The following is a 21,956-nucleotide window of genomic DNA, read 5'->3' on the forward strand; positions in this document are numbered from 1 at the left end:
ATAAACAGTGGTAATATATATATATAGTAGGGTTACAGTTTATAGGTGTCTCATATCTGGTCAATAGAAACCAGTTTCAATCAGTCACTCTCATACTGCCTCGACATGACTCCGATCTTCTTCAGCATGAAGCAGAGTCTTTATTCTCTACATAATAAAGCTCAAGGTCAGCGGAATAGTTTGAGGGAAACAACACACAAAAGCAACGGAGGGAGAGAGAGAGAGAGACAGAGAGAGAGAGAGAGAGAGCAGTAAAGGTTAGAGATTTTGCTTGCAAAAAATTTGATGAGCCAAACTGGATACAAAGGAAAAACCTTGAGTGGGACGTGTGCAAATGAAATGTTTTCACGCAGAAACCTGTTACAGACAAATGTAGCATAATATGAGGAAGAGACTGAGGCTGCCAGTGAATAATTAACATTAATTTCTGGATAATCTATGTTTAATATAGCCTATGTAGTCAAGTCAAGTCACCGTTATTTAAATAGCACTTTTTACAATACAGATTGTATCAAAGCAGCTTCACATAATACAACAAAGTTTGTTTCTAGAAGAAAATTGCGTCATCGTCCACCTTAAGTAAGGCAGATCAATAATATTATTGAATATTAAATGTCCTCAACTAAGCAAGCCAAAAGCCAAGGCAACAGTGGCAAGGAACCAAAACTCCATCAGGTGACAGAATGGAGAAAAAAACCTTGGGAGAAACCAGGCTCAGTGGGGCCAGTTCTCTGCTGTAGGCTATATATATATATATATGCTAATATGTAGTCTATATATTGCACACATCACTTGAGGCCATGCTGTATTGAATATAGGCTAGTGAATATCTAAAAGCAATCACATGTTATAGGCTATTCTTAATTTGTAATAGCCTACTGCTTTGGATACAACTGCTAAATGAACCATTCAAATCTAAAGGGTGTTTTAAGCATCCCCTGCCACTTTATCTGTAGCTATGTAGGCTACACAATAAAGTGCCTTAAGTGCTTAAATTGCTTTTGTAAAACGGTCACCACATAAGGACACAACTTTTCATTAAAAATGTTACTGCTTTCATACATGTCATATCCGCGTCTCTCATTTATCAAGGTAAATTAAGGCGTGGTCACATCAGCAAAACTTTTATTAGGCAAAATAAGTCCATTATTCATCATCAGTTCATAGTTTTCATCTGAAATCACAACCTTGAACGTCCATTTTTGCGAGAAGTTTAGCGCAAAAACATAAAAATTACTTTAAATATGTATTTATTCCATCTCGTAGGCTACTTTCCATTTGCCATGTCCCCTTAGGGACTCCGTAGAAAATTGGCGAAGAGGCTTCTAAAATCACCCTGACAATGCAGTGAGACGAACTAATTAGAAAACTAGCTTTGGCTGGTTTAAAATATTTTACATAATATAATTTATAATGTCATAATCGAAGTTTATTTTTTGATGCACCTGCTGGGTGTACATTTCTTCATCTTTTTATGATATCATTTTAAGTAGCCTAAAGTATCGGCCTGTTGTTCTATAATTTTAAATATGTTACTCGGTGGAGTTTAATTAAAGTATTGGAGTTTGAATTTATCTTCGAAGAGACAGACGGCCAGGGACTGAGAGGTAAGACAATTCACTGTGCTATTTTTAACACTTCGATCTTTCCAGTTGTGGGGGGAAACAGTGAGCAATTGATTTCAGGTGTATCTCTTATTATGGGGCTGAATGTACATTATCATTTGCTTGAATAGTGCATGTATGAAACAGTTAAAAAGAACCACCTAGTGAGTGAAAGAATCTCCACTCTGACCCAGTTCATGCGTTCTCTCTTCAGGGTATATCTCATTTTATTAGTGACCTCTAAAATCTGGGGGAAAGACTGTTCTGGGTCTAGATACATTAATTTTCTAATACAACCTGTGTCTTCTGCATATCATAATACAGATTAATAAGGAGATGAAACTGGAACAGAGAAATTCCAGAAGGTACAGTAATCAATTCAGTTATTCTGGGGTGGGTGGTGTGGGTCCTTCTCAAAAACTATGGTAGAAGTGGCCCTGGTAAAGTTGCACATGTAGGCCTATTTGTTTTTATCTTGAAATAGACTTGTGGTCCTCGTTGCCCTTTTTTTCTTCACGTCTCATTTAAAGTATTTGAACAAAACCGATTGACTGTTTATTAATATTTGAAAAAGCTTTTATTTGCCAAATCAAAGTCATGTGATGTGACCAGCATGCAGAAACATAGCACAGGTGAGATTCTGAAGTGTGGATACAATGGACATTTTACTATCCCATGAGGCCATAGGAGGATTTGTAACAGTGGGAGAAATTATAAGTGACAGTTAGTAAAGTTTTTATTTATTAAAAACAAGTACCTACTCGAGAGTATCCGATTTCATTCTCAGAAAAAGAGATGTTTTGATTGGCGAGAATAAGGGCACATCTAGCTCCTATTTCAGATGTGCAAGCAAAATATACGTGTGCGACTGTGCGTGTGCGCGCGCGCGCGTGTGTGTGTGTACTCCGAAAACTAGATTTCAATGGCCTCCAAGAGGAAAGAGCAGGCTAATTGGAGACCTCTGTCTGAAGATAAGACAGCTTTTGAGCACAAAAGGCCTAAAAATAGTGCCTATTTTTTAGGTGCTCATAGAAATCCAATAAAGCCAAAAAAAAAAATCCAGTTTTCAAAATAAATTTCACCTTTTCCAAAATATCAGCCATCACAGAATGTCCCATATTTCCCCTCACCATTATGTCCATTTGATTAATGAACTCCTCCGACTCACTTCAGTCAATGTGTGCTGGGACAGAATCGCTTAAACCAGCTTTCACTGACCAGCCAATTAATGACTTTAAAGTCACGCTCACACAAATACGCCACTGTCAGTGTGTTCATTTATTGGATTAATGACGTTCAGACACAGATGCTGGACTGGACATATCACTTTATGATTTACCTCTATACTCAAGTCAATGTCAGAGTAATCCCTGCCCTACATCCCCATTCAAATATAGCTTCATAATTAAGGCCATCTAGTACACGTGACCAATAACCCATTAGCCAGGGAACGATTCCTTTTAACCGTATTGTACGATCAAGAAAACCTGTACCAGACTAAGCATATTGCGTAACTTATTCTGCATCTTTTTAGATTAGAAAATAGCCTTTTCCATATATATTCTGTAGAAGCTTTGCCTTTACGTAACTAAGTTAATTCAAGGACTTGCAATTTCTATTTGTGTTAGATTTGTATTTGTAGACCGTTAGTTTTACCCCGTTTCAATGGAGCATATTGTTGAGAATCAAATCCATTTGCTCTTGATCTCTCCGCCACACACCATTTCAATCTATGTTGTCTTTAAGCTACTGCACATCACAGTTGCTGCACATTTTTATTATATATTTTTGAAGGATATTATTTTTCTCTGAAGAAAGCTTTGTCACACAAACCCAAGGCCACAGTGTGAACTCATGTGGGCGAAAGCCAAATTTCACCCTGAAAGGCTATCTGAAAATGACAAATGCATGTTAGTTCCAGCACGGGAACTAACCGTATGATGAATAGCATTGCAACCGCTTGCTTCATCCTTTGATCCCTAATTCAGAAATACATGAACAGATCGGTGTGTGTTTGTAAACCACTGCATTTCTTATTTATGTGCATTGAACAGACTGTCGTTTAAGTCGTGATCTTCTTCGATTGCAACTAAATTTGGGCAATATAATGATTACAATTAAATGGTAATGCATGATGCAGGGACACTGTGTGGCTGGTTCAATGGGTGTGCCTGTGGTCCAATTATAGGTTGTCTTACACAGGCCTGTGCCAGTGGGGCCATTTCCTCCCTTCTTAAAACCCAATAGCTAATTATAGAGCTTTTGATTTTATGGACCATGGGTCAAAGACAAGTCTGACGTAAGGCTTTGTTATATTTTATTTTGGTGTTTTATGTCTGTGCATTCAATGGAACCACTAAAGAATAATAGGTAACACTTTATTTTACAGTGTTTTTGTTACACGTTACATGTAGCTACTATAGTAATAATGCATTATACATAATGACATGCAACTAACCCTACAACAAACCTAATCCTAACCATAACCCTATAAGTTCACATCGTTAATTAATATTACTCTGTCTGTTCTTAATTGTATAATTACACTGTAATAAGGACAACTTAAAATAAAGTGTAACCAAAAAAATAGTATTGAAAAGTCTTTATCCAAGACCAAAAAAATGTGTCACTATCAAAGTCACACTGTATTGGCTTTATACAACAGTTTAAGTCCTCAAATCTGATTGGCTGAGCGGCATTTCACTGTCTGTGTGTACACGTTCCAGACCATCAGACTATATGACCGAATCGCTCAGTTGTTCACTCATTCACTATTGTCTTTTTTCACTGTTCATTTGTCATGTTTATGATGTTTATTATATTAAAAATAGCCTACACTGTCTTATTTTATTTGTTTCATTTGTTTAAAATAACATAACAAAATAACTATTAACAATAAACAAGTGTATGAACATACATTATGTACACAATACAGTTGAAAATAATTATTGTCAATCAATCAAACTGTATCATTTTGCTTCACAATATCTTCATGTACTTCAATCTGTAAAAAGTTACTCTTACATTTGTAAAAGTCTTTCACCGTCTCATGTTGCAATATGGAAAATAGTCTGCTGCCAAGTTTACATCGATTGTACACTTGAAATCAGAGTGCATTGTCTGTATAAAGAGTATAGGAATGTAAGGAAATGATGTTGTTCACTTAGAATTCAGACACCACTACAAAACCCGATATAGTGCACTATATAGGAAATAGGGAGCTGTCTCGGACACAGCAAATGTGTCAACTGATTCATTCAAAAAAGCTGATTCATTTGATTTAGAAACGAAACAACTGACTGTCTTTATGAATGAGTCACTGAATCATTCATTCAACCGATTCCTTCAAAATCGCATTTTCTCTTGCTTCATTCAAACACAACTGCTGCCATTTTGTGTCTCAGTTATTGAATGAAGTGAAGATGACCTCAGAGGACTTCACTATTAATGTTATTGTCATATTGATGGTTGTTTTGTACATTGTAGGCCTAAAAGATCATTTTTCTTAGCTGAATCCAAGATTAATATACAAGTAACATTATAAAATAGTTTGAATCACTATTCATGTACACATTTATTTGTTTATGTATATTAAGTGTATTTATCATTATTATAAGCAGCAAGATAATGTAGTCAATCGGTCACATTATCACAAAATAAAAGCCATTACATTATCCCTTACATTTACAGTTATTATTATTATATCCATATATTAGATATCTACTACTGCTCTGTGTTGCTAGCCATAATGAACTCCTTGAGGCTAAAAGTGTGTGTTTAGCACAATGAGCTTTGATGTTGAATTTCTTTCCACATTATGTTGCATTACCATCTAAATTAGAGCACATTAAATTTTCTGTTCTGATCTGTCATGCAGTTATCATGGAATGACATGATAGTTGTTTTCTTGAGAAAACAAGAATAATTGAGCATATTCGCATTCGAAAGCGGAAGCTACATACGCACGGGGTTAGTTCCTGCGTAATTACACAGCCATCTGTCCGTATCCCATTGGCACACTATAGACCTTGTACAGCATCGTTGCCCTGATCTCTGTGTGGTTCAATGGTTCACCCCATTAAGAAGAAACTAGCTCTTCTCAGAGAGACATAATGGCTATAGACTGGAAGAAAGGACTTCTCATTTCCCAGTCTGACTGATGAACTTCATAATGGCGTGAGACCATGCAGATACCAAACTCATTGGTACATGCTGAGATGCCAGTATTATTTCATTTGTGAAAGACTACTGGTATGTCTAAAGCTTTAATGACAACATAAACCCCCACAGAAGTCATTAAGAAACTCCAATATATTACCTTTTGTCAGAGTGAGAGCCTATAAAATATTAAAGCAAAAACAAAACTGGACACAAGAGTGAGAGATTTTCACCACCCCACCATGCTTTTCATCTGATGCGCAGATAATGAAATGATGTTTGTTGCAGTTTAATCCGATGTAGTAATCCTGTCGCTTGCAATCTGCTAGTGCTTCTCAATCCTAGTCCTGGAGGGCCCCAGCTCTGCACATTTTGAACGTGACACACCTAGTTCAGGTCTTGCAGTCTCTAATAATGAGCCACTGATATAAATCAGGTGATAAATAAAAGCCCAAATGTGCAGTGCTCAGGTCCAGGATGGAGAACCAGTGATTTAGTCACTGCAAATCCGTTCGGATGCTATTTAATACTTACAAACTTGTCCCATCGATTACAGAAAAACAAACAGAGTCAATTCAGATATAGGGCCTATGTGTGTGTACAATTATGCATAAAAAGAGTAATATGTATAATGGTGTATTGGACATTGCATGTTTGTTTTTTATTGATTTATGGATTTTTTTTTTTTTTTTGAAGGCTCTGCTAGATTGCGGTGACCCACTGATTAAGGGGCCCAAAAAGATCCAATAGAGTATAGCCAACTCATTTGGTCCAGGGAAGAGAAGGTCCATAATATGTGGTCCCGGGCCCTGTGAATTTTAATGATGGCTCTGGCTGCAAGCAAAAATAGGCTCTAAAATCTCATCCGTTGTGGGGACCGGTCAATGCTCACAAGTAAAATGGCTTATGAAACATTTTTTCAATTATGATCTAAAAATGTAGAAATGTTTGTGCAAGGGTTTATGAGAAAATATCAACACTGTTTAAACACAATAGAAGTCAATGGAAACGTCTGTGTGTGTGTGTGTGTGTGTGTGTGTGTGTGTGTGTGTGTGTGTATGAGAGAGAGAGAGAGAGAGAGAGAGAGAGAGAGAGAGAGAGAGAGAGCAAACTGGAGGGAGGGAGGGAGAGAGAGATTCAGTGATCCAGATGAAAGCAGAGATTATTTATTTCTCTGGGGAAGAGAGAAAGAGAGAGGGAGGGAGGGATAGACAGCAGCATTGCTCGCATATAGTCTTGTCAGAACTGCGCCGATCTAATGCGTCTCTCATAAACGAGCCATTAACAGCCGATCAAGGGCTCGCAGTCTTCAAAGTTTGGATTTCCTCATCCATCCCGTGCGTACTCTGTGCCAATCCGAGCAGGTAAAACAACTTTAGATCTTTTGGTATATTGTCTTTGATTTTTGTTTTATGTCTTTCCTCTAAAGCGTTTCCTCTTTATCGAATAGCACCGCAAAACAGGCGGAACATCTGTTGAAACAAACTAGGACATCGTGATTTCTGTCATTTCGACCCATGTTCAAGTTTACAGATTGCGATAGAGTTTGTGAGGGAAGCAGTCGTGAAGATGTCGAATAAACATCTACCTGTCGGTGAACGTGTGAGGTTGAGATGCTGTTTCTCTGCGCGCGATTGCCTCAAGTGTTGCGTGTTTTAATTATTCCTGTAGTAGCCTAATTAGAGCCTTGACCGGATTTACACCGAAAAGTTGTTTAACACGTGATTTTCAGGATACCCTTTAAAAAAGAAAGAAAGAAGAGCGAGAGCGCAAGAGAAACAGTTGAGCTTTGCGATTAGCGACGTTGCATCGTTGCGTGAGATTTTCGAAACTGTTTTAAGAGCAGGTGATAGAGCCGAGTAATGTAACGATAAAAAGCCATGAAAATCAAAGCGAGACGGGTTTGAAATAACAAATGAATTAATTATTAATAAGGCACATACTATGACATCACGTTTCCTAATGGGTTTATCAACTTGTTTTTGTGCTTAGTGATCATTACTCACCATGGCTCTTTTTTGTTCTTGTCGCATTTTTTCCTATTGTCATGTTGTGAGATATTCATCCATTTATTGTACAAGTAGGCTTAACTCGAGAGTGCTTGTTTAGGGCTGAGAGAAATTCAGGGTCAGTAAAGCCTGTGTACAGCTTTGCTATAGCCTACTAGAGGGCCAAATGAAATGACCTCACAATAATAGTGACATAACATGTTGAAAACCAAGTACATTTTAAGTGGGTTTGAAAAGGCTATTTGAAAGGCTCAAAATATTTACTTCTAATAAAGTCAACCTGTTTTAGTGTAGGTTATAATAGTATAAAACATTTATGTGAAGGTTTCAATAATAGATTCAAAAGTCTGTATGCGTGTGTTCTGAATGCATAATAAAATATCCACAAGCACACACTGACATTTTGATGACATTTTAAATTTTTAAAATAAAGTTACTGACTTTTCCAAAACAGGTGCAACTCCAATGGAAATAATTTTTTTTTTTTTTTTTTTTTTTGGTTTTGTTACACTAATTCAAATGTATTGTATTTTTGGAATCCCACACATATAGTGCTCTGTCAATAATGTTTATTATTGTTTTCAGTCATTCATAATAACCAGAGGTCTTCAACCTTATTCATGCAAAGGGCTATGGTGTTTACATTGCGAAGGCATTAAAATACTCATTACTGCATTTTACTTTTGGTCGAAGTTGTTTAAATATTGAGGGTTTTATTTGATCATCATGTCATATTTTATTTATTTTTTATTTTTTACAAAACATAATTTAATTAATCAAAAATTGGCAGACCCACTATGGTGCCATCACTACAACATATCCCTGTTTAAAACCTCTGGTCTTATTATTATTATTATTAGCCCATTGAAGACATGCCTACCCTCTGTGGCACATCAAGTTCTTTATTAATCGGTTCTGTCAATTGCTAGACACACTGAAAGAAATCCAATGCTTTGTAGACGGAAAACATTAGACAAATTACATCTGAGATCTTTATTATATTAACATTTAAGCTAAACCTTATAAATGAAATCATGAAAATGAGGGATTTGGTATGTGTTTAACATTTATATGCAGAGGAGCCCATCTATTTAATGGCAGTACTTCTGTTCAACATCCTCCCTTGCTGTTTGAGGATGCAAAGATCACTGTCGAACCTTCTAGAGCTTTCAGCTGCAGGTCGTAGCTGCTGAAACGGAGAACGTTTTACCCCGTGCCACACTTAAATAGCCTTTGCAGCCAGAGAGGTGTTTGTGAAAGTGACAGACGCACCCACAGGTGAGCTGTGAACTCGACAGAAATTTTGCACATCCTTTTAACACATAACAGCATGATGCTGGAATTCCTAGCTAACACTCATTTACAGGATTTCACAAATGCTAAGCCTCAGAACAGATCTGTAATAAACGGTTAATGGCCATGACGGACTCCAATTCAGAATGTGCCAAAAAATGGAGGTTGAGTGGAAAAGCAAATGGGCCACAGTGGATTAGCAATAAAAATAAACAAACAAAACAAAAAAAAAGTCGGTAGTGTGGATGTGGGATTGCATTACAAGAATGAAGCAGGGGTCAGCTACGGGGTAGAGTAGTAATCACTGCCAGGATGTTTTTTGGCCTTTTTATTTCTTTTCTCTTTTTTTGAAGTTATATTTTGTCCTTTCTGCCATTATTTGAATAGGATAGTGGATAAGAGAGGAGAATAAGATCAGGAAAGGACCCTGAGCCAGGACTCAAACTTGGGTAATGCAGTCGGAGTGCTCCCCTTAAGGATGTATGGCTACAGTGTAAAAAATATCCTGTTAAATTGACCAAAAAGCAGCTGTGGTTGCCAGGAGTTCACCATAATAAATGTGGTGACAATGTTTCAGTTATTGCGGGATGGCATATTGTACACTCATCGGCCACTTTATTAGGTACACCTTGCTAGTACTGGGTTGGACACTTTTTTGCCTTCAGAACTGCCTTAATTTTTCATTGCATAGATTCAACAAAGTGCTGGAAACATTCCTTAGAGATTTTGGTCCATATTGACATTATAACATCATGTAGTTGCTGCAAATTTGTCAGCTCCACATCCATGATGAGAATCTCCCATTCCACCACTTACCAGAGGCGCTCTATTGGATTGGGATCTGGCGACTGTGGAGGCCATTTGAGTGTAGTGACTCATTGACATGTTCAAGAAACCAGTTTGAGATGATTTGAGCTTTGTGACATCCCAGCTAACAGGGAATGTTCCCATAACTTTCACTAACAATATGTAAAAGTTAGTAAAAAACTTCCCTGAAATAATGTTTCTGGAATGATCTTATAATGTTCTTTATACATTAAAAAACTGGACGTTTTTTCATGTTTAAAAAACATTCAGAAATTACGTTTTTATAACCTAATGGGAATGTTAACAAAACATTCTAAGAACATATTTTTGTTAGCTGGGATGGCGCATTATCCTGCTGAAGTATAGCCATCAGGGATGGACATGATCTGCAACAATACTCGAGAAGGCTGTGGTGTTTAAATGATGCTCAATTGGTACTAAGGGGCCAAAAGTGTGCCAAGAAAATATCCCTACACTATTACACCGTGCACCAGCAGCAGCCTGAACCATTGGTGCAAGGCAGGATGGATCCATGCTTTCATGTTGTTTACATCAAATTCAGTCCCTACCATCTGAATGTTACAGCAGAAATCAAGACTCATCAGACCAGGCAACAATTTTTCCAATCTTCTATTGTCCAATTTTGATGCGCTTGTGTGAATAGTAGCCTCAGTTTCCTATTCTTAGCTGTCAGGAGTGGCACCCGTTGTGGTCTTCTGCTGTGTAGCCCATCTGCTTCAAGGTTCGAAGTTTTGTGAGAGATGCTTAGATATTCGTGTTAACAAACAGTTGAACAGGTGTACCTAATAAAGTGGCCGGTGTGTGTATATTTTACTAAAAACCTTATCCTCTGGTTTCACTGACAGGGCTTAGATTAAGCCAGTAGTAGTAGGCCTTAGTTAAATTAGGACATTCAAGTATCTTTTATAAACCTGACTTAGAAAAGATCATAACTGGTGTGCTTCTTGAGACAAAACAATGGCACTGACATGTTTTAAGATATGTCAGTGCAAGTTCATTCAGTTAAGAAAGCTCAAACATAGTCTACATTTTAGTCTGGGACTAGGCTTAAGTATATGAAAGTGATATATATGAGACTAATAATCTTATATACCAAGCCTACTTGGACTATCAATAACAGAAAGCCACATGATGAATTAGAGTTAAAGGAGAACTCCGGAGTACTCCATTTTTTTGTACATTTGGAGTGCTGTCAATACAGAGAACAACGACAAAAATCGGTGTTGCCTACACCGTGTTATCCTCTTTTTAAAATTTGCACCCTGTTGACTTCAATGGGGCAAGTTTTAAATCTGCTTTTAGCCTCTTAACATCCTTGATGTGTCATTACAAGTGCACAGGTCATGTGAGTGATTCCTTCGGAGTGAACGTGGGTCAATCTGACTGCAGTAGATGTGAAAGATATGAATAAAAATGATAGTTATTTAGCCAGCGCACATACCTGTATTTACATCCTGTTTTCGGTCAAAGTCCATAGTAATCGATTGTCGAGTTCACGCGCATGATCATAGGTACTAAACCTATGCGCATGAACTCGACAATACTGCAGTCAGATTGACCCGCGTTCACTCCGAAGGAATCACTCACATGACCTGTGCACTTGTAATGACACATCAAGGATGTTAAGAGGCTAAAAGCAGGTTTAAAACTTGCCCCATTGAAGTCAACAGGGTGCAAATTTTAAAAAGAGGATAACTCGGTGTAGGCAACACCGATTTTTGTCGTTGTTCTCTGTATTGACAGCACTCCAAATGTACAAAAAAATTAGCTCAATGTTAAAATTGACCGGAGTTCTCCTTTAATCATATTGACCTGTATATAAAACATAGCCAATATTCCTATAGAGACTGTGCACTTGGTCATACACACAAAAATAAAAGATGCAAAACATACATGATGATAAAATAATAGGGGTGTAACGATTCATCAACTACATCGATGTATCGATTTATATTCCTATGATCCAACTACATCGATCTGTGCTCGGCAAGTTGGCCTTCCTGGACGGCATATATCGATCTAACATTGTTTTAAAAGGTAATGAATCGATTGTATCGATATACTAGGAAAGAACGCATTGGATTTAAGCACTTCAGACTTTATATGGATGTTTTTTCTTAGCACTTTTAATGATAAAGGCGTTAAACATTACTCGATTCAGTCTGCCTATCTGTGACGTCATTGCCATGCGTGACGCGCCAGCAGCAGCGCAAAGACAACAAGCAGCGCAAAGTCTCTCACCTCAGAAAAACGGACTTTCCTGCAAATGCGGTGGAGCGCGCTGTAGGCCTATATCGCTTCACTATATATAAAGCACAAAATAAACTACAAGCATGCAACGTCGTTACGTTTTAAATTAGAAAAAAAAAACAGTAGTATCTGCGGTCAGTATCTGCAGATTCAGTATCTGCGGTCAGATGATGTTGTCAGGCTATATGTCCGTCATTATTCTATCATTATTTTCATAACTTGTAACGAAATAAAGTCTCTCACCTCAGAAAACGAAATTTAATATCCGTCATCGTTATACTGTGCTCGTAGCATGCACTCTTTAATTGCACGAGCAAATGCGCCGGCGCGCGCTGTATCACTTTACTAAAGCGCAAAAGAAATACAAGCATGCAACGTCGTAAATTAGTAAGTTAAGAAATAAAAGTAAAATACCAATAAATTATGTTATTGGTACGTCATGTGTGTTGCTATTTATCAGGAGCAGTTTCCATGTTTCATTACCAGTTCTTCTAAGTATTGTGTATCACCATGTTAGCCTAATTGTTGTTTGTTTCCATAACAAAATGCCACTTACTGGTTATTTTGTATATTATTATATGACTGTGGTGGCTCATACCAAGATTGTGTTAACAAAAACTAGTTTGGGACTGCTATTTAATAGCTTAACCTCACAGTGCCCAGTATTTGTCATATTCTTACAATTTTTTTGTATGTTAAGTAAAGGGGGACAGAACTTGTGTGTCAACAATTTTTGTATAAACAAATGTATTATAATAGGCCTATATAATTCCTAAAAAGGTGGGTCGCGGCTTGATGACCATTGGGAAATGTGGGTCCCATGGCCAAACTATTCAAAACATCATTCAATGTTGTGATAATCGTAATTAATAATCACAATTACAATTTCAAGGGAATAATCGACAATTCTGATTTTTGTCATAATCATGCAGTCCTACTTTATTCAAATAAAATGTGAATGCATTTGACATTAATTGTTGTTTATTTGTTTGTTTATATCCATAATTAATTGATACCTGATTCCCTTACAAGAATTTTTGGCTAAAAAGCCAAAAATATAATCATATCGACAACCACGAATCGCGATACGAATCGAATCGTTGTTAAAACTAATCGTTACACCCCTATAAAATAATGCAGCAAACATTAACTAAATAACATAAAATGTCACACAAAATGCCCTAATGTACATACTGATAACAAAAATGAGAAAGCAAAACTATTTATATAAAATATGTTCATATGTGATGTGTTGGATCTTCTGGGAATGTCCTTATACTGTTTTGTTTTATTTTACATTAAATGATATGGCAATCTGTAGTTTTTACTTGCAAAAAGATAAATAAATTTGAAAGTATTTTACAGTAAAAATATGTAATGCAATGTAAATAATTAAAAATTACACATGTATGGTATAGTAACTTACAATAAACCAATTAACAGGTTTTTACTATAGCAATTTTCACAATTTTTTTTTTTTTTACAGTGTACCTGCTATAACTCACCTGCTATATCTGTCAATCACTTCGACGTTGTGCAGTGACACTAGTGGTTGCACTTGGGAGCCTCAAACACCTCTAATACTTCAGGAAAGACCAATGAGAATTGGCGAGTTGAATTTGCATGCCACTCCCCTGGGCATATGGGTATAAAAGGAGATGGCTTGCATCCACTCATTAATTTTTTCTTTGGGGTCGAGAAGACGCATCTGTGATTCTCTCTCCATTCACCTCTGCCTAGAAGCTTTGTTGGATTTCTACGACGCATTTCATCGGTTCTCTCTCCCATACGCATAGATAAGTGCAAAAGAGTTCCCCTGCAGGGTGCTTTAATGAGCAACTAGAAAGAGAAATTTCCAAAAGAGAATATTCTCTAACAAGAGAGTTTCTCTATAAAAGAGAGACTTCTTCTAAAAGAGCAAACACGGACAAAGAGCGTCTTTTTAAAGATGCTTTATCGTGCATGTATTTCTGTATGTGGTCGACACCCATCTCCATCAGATGGCTGCAGTTTGGGCCATGCCCAGGCTGGAACAGCTTTTGTGGATGGTACATGCACACATATCAAGAGTATGACCATGGGAACTTTGTGGTTGTTGGTCTTGTGACATTCCTGCTTTTCTAAGCAGAAAGTCACCTCGGTTGAGGGTTTGCTTTTGCCTTCTGATGTGGATGACTCACCTGGGCCCCACCAACAGGTGGTTGCACAGACTGAGTCTGATCCTGAGATGGCTGCTGTGCTTGCCCGGGCTACCACAAACATTGGGCTCGAGTGGATTCTTCCTGCCCCGAGCGTTCACAATTAGATTATTGGTTTCTGGGCTTGGAGCGCCGCTCCGCCCCAGTTACTTTCTTCCTAGTGGTGCATCAGGAGCATAGTTGTGGAAAGTATCTTTTTACTGCCAGAACACGCTTCACAGGTTCTTCCAAAAATGCATTTCAATGTGCGTTCACCATCAAGATTGGTTTGCGGTGATAGACCTGAAAAGACATGTAACTGTCATCTCTCGTTTCTCCCTCTGTACAGACTGTCCCTACGGTTGTCCCTTAGGGGACGAGCATATCAGTACAAGGTCCTCCCCTACAGGCTGTCCCTGTTACCTCACGTCTTCTCAAAAGGCATGGGGACTGCCTTTGCCCCCGCTAAGGAAAGTGGGTATTCGCATTCTCAAATATCTTCGACGACTGGCTATAGTTCTAGCGCACTCTCGGGATTTATTGCGTGTGCACAGGGACCTGTGCTTAGACACTCAGCCGGTCGGGCCTTCAGGTCAACTGAGAAAAAGCAAGCTCTCCCTGCTGTAGAACTCTCTCTTTTTCTCTGTGTGAAGTTGGACTCAGTTACTATGATGGCAAGTCTCATTGCAGAACGTGGAAAGTTTAGGCTGAAAAGCCTGAACTTATTCAGACAGAAAACTGCGGTCTCACTGCAACAGTTTCAGAGGCTCCTGGGGCTTATGGCATCCCCGTTGACGGTAACTCCGTTTGGGTGGATGCATAGGAGTAGGGCTGTCACTAACGATTATTTTGGTAATCAAGTAATTGGTCGATTATTTTGATGATTATTCGAGTAATACATAAAATACTTTTTTTGTGGTAAAAAAAATAGACCAAAGCAAAGACCTAAGCCTTTAAAATGACTTAAAACACATATATAATTACAATAAATTGATCATATTTGGTTCAAATAAAGTATCAAAAACAAGTAGTCATATGGTTTAATAGAACAAAACTGTTAAAATACATAATATAAACAATCATCTTATGTACATTGTACATTATGCATTGTAACAAATGCCTGCAGAGGTGTTGTTACACTTTACAGCAGATCAAATCCTTGTTTAAAGGCCCCCTAAAATCAATTTTTTTTTTTTTTTTTTTTTTTTGCTTTTTTTAGTAGATCTCATTAAATGACAAATTAAACCCAATGTACTATTGAAATTGAATTCTGGACATCATAATGTTATTTTTTTCCGAAATTTTTTATTGTACACATATATTGTACATATTTTAGCATTGTATAGCAACCTCCTCCGCCCCACACACCTATCCCACCCACTTTTTAAAACAAAATTACGCCACTGGTTGGAGATGTGTGTTCGGTTGCTCGAGTTTTATTCTGTTTTCCAACTGTATTCCATGTTTTCCACATTTATTCACACCTCTACTATTGAATCCAACGTATCATCAGCGCTCGGATTTGCTTCCATGGTGCTGTCAAGTACCGACTACCATCTTGCAGTCTGTGAGGTAAACTAAATGCTATTAGCTATTTGAAAAGGGGGAGGAGCCATTCAATATATCCCACCTTAGCTTCCTGTTTCAGTGGAAATTACATCAACGCATCATACAAAGCTGTGCGTTCCAAGGCACTTCAGTGGGCCTTTAATATTGGCCAAACAACATTTGATTCAAATATTTACTTAGTCTTTAATATTTGGCCACTTCTTTAAATGCTACAGCCATTGTAATTTCATGAACAAGAATATGTGGACATAAAAACATGCAAACTCAGAACAAGGATTTAAACTTTTATTTTGAAAACGGGATGATGTTTGCATATTTAGAAACATATTGATGTATTCTCGTGTGTTGGTGTAGGTTTATAAATAATTTACCTTACAAATCTTATGAAATGGTGCACACTGCATTCCCAGATAAACGTTATAAGCAACCCAAACTCACAGCATATGCAGAGAAGGAGTCTGAGACACACTCCACACATGTGAATGATAACAGTTCATGTGGAGCAGCATTTACTGTGAACGAAGCCCAGGCCCAGTTCCAGAATCAAATCACTGAGGATGCTTCTGAAATTTCTGAGGGTGATCTAGTACAGTGCAGATGTAGGCTAAACAACAGCTCCACCACAGCAGTGTACAGTGAGACATTTAAGAATATACCCGAATATATTTTTCTAGTAATCTATTAGTCTGCATTTATATTGCTTTAATGCATTGCTATTTTAACGTCATATTTCTGTCCCTTGCAGATTGAATCCAGCATTCATATGTAAATGTCACTTGCAAAACTTTGCAGCATGCAGTTGACCGCTGGACCTCTTAGCAGAATAAAAAACAATAGTTTTAATCATTGGATTATATAGGCTGTTGCTTCGAAAGCGAGTCAAGACCGCTCCCTTTACAATCACTTAAACGCTGTCATTTTGTCAGTTCATCATGATCTCACAAAGTTCCGTTATAGAGCTGGTAAGTCCGCCCCTTCCGCTAACCCCACTGGACCTCTAGATTGAAAAATCGTCAATGCAAGTGAATGTGAGAAAATAATTATTTTCTGGTCCCGTTTGAATTGTGCCATGAATGTGAACATATGTTGTCTGTGAATTTTTTATATAATTTTTCATGTTACGAGTTTGACAGTATATTGTACAATTCTTTGGCTAGCAGTTGTGGAAAAGACATAACAAGAAAGACTACATGTCGCCTATGTGACGTCACCCCATAACACATTTTCCCTCCACTTGTCAAATCACGGTGCTAATGCTGCGATAATATATGGAGACAGATCGAGATGCCTGTGTGTTTTGTACCCAAATGTCACCATTCAAACCAAATGGGCTGTTCTTTCTTCAGAAACGCGTCGAAAGCAGTGAAGAGTTGTAGTCCACAAAGTGCTCTCACACAAAGTCTAACCGTATCAAACTTCTACCCGCTAAATTGTAGCATTCTTCACACGAAAAATTATATTAAAAATTCACAGACAACATATGTTCACATTCATGGCAAAATTCAAATGAGACCAGAAAATAATTATTTTCTCACATTCACTTGCATTGACGATTTTTCAATCTAGAGGTCCAGTGGGGTTTTACGGATGGGCGGGACTTACCAGCTCTATAATCCTACATTGTGTCTACACCTTGTTTGTTAATGAGAGGTTTCGCGAACCTGCATAACTCAACACTTGAATTAAAACTCTGGCATTTTTAGCGGTAAGTGGATTCTGACTAACTTAAACACCTCTGATTGGCCATTGCGTTCAAGAGATCAATAACTATGTCTGTGATTGGCCACATTGCTCACCACTGCAAAAACATGTTGTACATAGATACATTTGACGTTCTCCAGCTCACAAACAGAATAATATATTATATATTATTACAGTATCAACTGAGGGTGCTCTTGCTTGCGTTTGGGGGTGTTTAGCCCTGACCGGGCCTGACAGAGCCGCTCTGAGGTGATCGCAACCTACACACATGTAAATAATTAAAGCGCATATATTAAACCCGCAGGGCATATATTTATTTAATTGAATCACAGTCTTTGTGAATTCACAATCGTACTATGATATAGTATGATTCCCTTAGAAAAAGTGTCCAGACACGTCCAACACAGGCAGGGGTGCTATATGCATGCAGAATCTATATGCAACGTCCAGTGCCTGGACAGGACCTTGACTTCGTTTGCACATCAACTGCCTCGAGTTTCTGGCTGTATTGCTGGCCCTGTGGAGGTTTCAGCTGTTGGTCCAGGGTAAGCATATGTCAGTCGGGACGAACAACACAGAGGCAATAGCATATAAATCACCAAGGTGGTTTATGCTAACGTTGCATGTCACACCTCGTCTGCCATCTCCTTCTTTGGAGTCAGCAGTGTCTTAAGTCACTGCGGGCCACTCATATCCCAGGCAAACACAATCGTGCAGCGAATGTGCTGTCACGATGGGTGACACTTCAGGGAGAGTTCATTCCCAGGTGGCCCAGCTGATTCAGAGTCAATTTTGGAGAAGCACAGTTAGACCTGGTAGCTCTCCCAGGAATCCTCCCACTGCCCGCTGTGGTATTCCCTGACTGAGACCCCTCTTGGTACAGACATGCTGGCACAAATCTGTGTTTTCCCCAGTAAACCTGTTTGCATGGACATTGTACAAATTCAGGGGGGACAAAGAACAGGTTATGTTGTTTGAGCCGTTCTGGCCCACCCGAAGCTCCTGACGACAGACAACCCCAACCCACCACTACCCCGACTTGAAATTCAACGAGGGAGGATCTTTCTTCTCAGGGACAGGGCACAATTTGGCACCCACACCCAGACCTCCGAAACACTCCACAAGGTGGCTATATGCTTCAAAGGGCTGTCTCTTCGCGGATGGGTAGTTAGATCAGTGCTTCATTCCTGCAGAAGAGGTTGGAGAAGTGGCTGTCCCCTCCACCCTAAAAGTGCATGTGGCTGCTATAGCAGCACAACACAATGCAGTGGGCGGTAAGTCCTTAGGAAAACTCATGCTGAATATCAGGTTCCTCAAGAGGCGCCAAGAGGTTAAGTCCTCCAAGAATAAGGCAGTGCTGCCTTAGCATCCTGTAGTCAGAGATTGGCTCCACGCTGATGCTAAGCAGTCTTGAGCCTGATCATTACATGGGTAGGGGATCTTTGTGAAAAACCAGGTGGTTGCGCCTTATTCCCTCCTGGGACCTCTCTGTAGACTTGATGGTCCTACATAGAGCCCCCAGTTGAACCTTCTAGAGTCAGTCGAGTTAAGCACCCTCTCATTGTAGATGGCCCCCCTGACTGTGCTCACTTCCATCAACAGGGTTGAGAACCTGCAGGAGTCCTCTGTCAGCAAAACATGCCTGGAGTTTGGCCAGCATACTCTCACGACTTGGGTACGTGCCCAAGGTTCTCATTACTCCTTTTAGGGATCAGGTGGTGAACCTGCAAGTGCTTCCTCATGACAAGGCAGACCCAACCTTATCGTTGCTATGTCCAATATGCGCCCTGCATGTGTACTTGGACCGCACAGAGAGCTTAAGACACTCTGAGCAGCTCTTTGTCGGTTTTGGGGGACAGCAGGGAGAGCTGTCTCTAGACAAAAAGAGAGATTGGCCCACTGGATAGTGGATACCCCCTGGGTCCACGAGGAGTGTTGCTTCCTCCTGGGGACTGACAAACGATGCCTCTCTAAACAGACATCTGTATGGCACCTATACAGATGTCGACACCTAATACCTTGCGAGATGTTACAATATCCACGTTGAGCTGGTTTCGTCACGAGTATTATCAGGTATGAACAGGTAAATTTCGGGCAACTGGCCGGGAGTAATGCTTGCACAGAGTTCCTTTCCCCTAATAATAGCACTTTTTTGGCCCACATGAGTTTCCTGTTTGGCAAACCCTGTACATTTTTCTAACCTTCAGCACCTATCAGTCACCAAATTCAGCAGTGGAATTCACAACCAAGCCCATTACTCTCATAAGTGGTGTAATTTGTTGAGAGGCTGGAGGTAATAGAACCCAGGATAAGGGCTGAAATGATTCAGAGCTTCATCCAGTAGAAACACATATAATGATGCTGACATTCGGGATATCAGCGGACTCTGGGGTTCTTTTATATGAATTCAGGGCACCATTATGTCAGTATAACAGTGAAAGGGTGTCTTGCACAGTCTAAGATGTTTCATTTGTTTTGATCAGGTCTAATGTAATTTTAAGCCAAAATCGTCAGTCATTGTATAAAGATGGAGTGACGTTCATAGACATCTTGGAAACCTCAGCTGGGAATTTAATCTTGTCTGGGTGCTTGTCTTGACTTGATTTCATTGCCACCTTTGTGAGAGTCCCCCGATCAGACAGATTTAACCCTTTTGGATGGGAGGATATGCATCTTTAGTGAGACGGCTGTCATTTGGAGCACTTAGCCCAATTACGCAGACTCACCTGAAAAGGGGTATAACATTAGTAAGTGCTGGCAACCTTGAGCTAGACAGAGTGGAGAAACTCTGCGAGGAACATATGCTAGCGAGTTCACATTTTTCAAATGGCTTGTTATCAGTGTGGAAACATTACATACTATAGCCTCCATAACACTAGTGGAGGGAAATCACAATCAATGAGTCACAAATAAAGCTCTATATGCAATCGGTTATTTTTAAACATGTTAATGCCCATTAGCACTGTGACACACAACATTGTTTTCACCTCTTGGATGCTGCCAATTAAGTGGTTACTTAATTTTGGAGACTCATCACAGCAGTTACCCTCAAGATCTGAGATAAATATATTCAGCGAAAAATAATGCATACAATCCACAATATGAGCATTATACAAAGCCTTTCTGTTCAGTTTCTAACCAGTGAGCATTCAATCTGACTCCTGTGGGCCACCTTGATGCTAGACTACATATAGCAAACACTTTCAAGTTAGATTCGTACCTTTTGCCCACACACAACACACCTCCCACAGATGCGTTTTGTAAATGGATGGGTGTATTTCAGTACTCCAGGCGTCTAAGTCTCTTGTCCAACATTCAGCTCATAAGCTCATCGCTGTTTGCAGTTTTAAGCAAATGAAGTAAACACGTTAATCATATCAGCCTACAACAAATGAGCTATTCTCCTTGATGGATTTGTAATCTCTATAAACACCCTCCTATAATGATGAATGAAATAGGATTCATAAGAAGCTTGTGAAACATATTCTCATAGGTTTTATAGCTCATATCTAATCAGCTTTACAATAACTATAAAATTGTGATTGGGACTATTTTATGTGCAGTCTGAATTGATACAGGGTGCTTTAAGAATAAACTTAGACAAGCACACTTGCCACTCTGATCTCATTAGTATTTTTATGTATTCAAACGAAATGGTGACATATGCATTGTTTGGATATATATAATGAAACATAATGGATACAATATGGATGTATTGACAGCATCTAAAACATAAATGTCTTTAGGAATGTAAATTTGTGTCTTTACAAATCCTTTATATTATATTTATTTGTTAATATTTAATTATATTTAAATGCATGTGAATATATTTATATAGTGTACTATTATTTAGATACAACAATAATAATTTTATAATAATAATAATAATAACAAATTGTTATATTCAAATAATAAATTCTATATTAAATTACAAACAAATAACAAATAATAAATTGATAATTTGTTACAATATACTATACATTTACAGTATTTACACATTTTTAAGGAAATAAAATTAAAATAAAATTACCGTAATGTAATTTATTTTAAAAGTTAGGCTTGGGTAAAGTGATGGAATCCTTCAAAATGAGTTACACTACTCTAGAAATAAATATATAAAGGTGTTGAACAAATACAATATTCTGTTAAACTAAAATATTCTACTGTAACATTTTTAAGTCAGTAATTGTTAGTTTATAAAATATTTGTGTTTTAGATGCTGTCAAAAAAAAAAAAAAAAAAAAAAAAGGAATCGACACCCCAAATGGTATAGACAGAAAGGTTTTTATTAATATTATTATTATTGTGCATAGTCACTTTTATGTTAGTGCACTATGGTATTCTGTTGTGCCTTTATATGAGAATCT

The 21,956-nt window shown here is 38.3% G+C and overlaps 1 protein-coding gene across 4 annotated transcripts in view; it reads left to right on the forward strand.

Moving 5' to 3' along the window:
* Positions 1–1,418: 1,418 nt before the first annotated feature.
* Positions 1,419–21,956, forward strand: part of camkvl (CaM kinase-like vesicle-associated, like) — a 53,240-nt gene continuing 32,702 nt past the window's right edge. For 2 of the 4 annotated variants that reach the window (XM_079848796.1, XM_079848795.1), the window contains exon 1: positions 6,917–7,126. The gene's annotated coding sequence lies outside the window, so the exon portion shown is untranslated. Of the gene's footprint in view, positions 1,608–1,928; positions 1,970–6,916; positions 7,127–21,956 lie in introns of those variants that run through there. The other 2 variants (XM_079848797.1, XM_079848798.1) reach the window with 2 other exon arrangements.

This window comes from Squalius cephalus, assembly GCF_949319135.1.
Source record: "Squalius cephalus genome assembly, chromosome: 18".
Classification (NCBI taxonomy): domain Eukaryota; kingdom Metazoa; phylum Chordata; class Actinopteri; order Cypriniformes; family Leuciscidae; genus Squalius; species Squalius cephalus.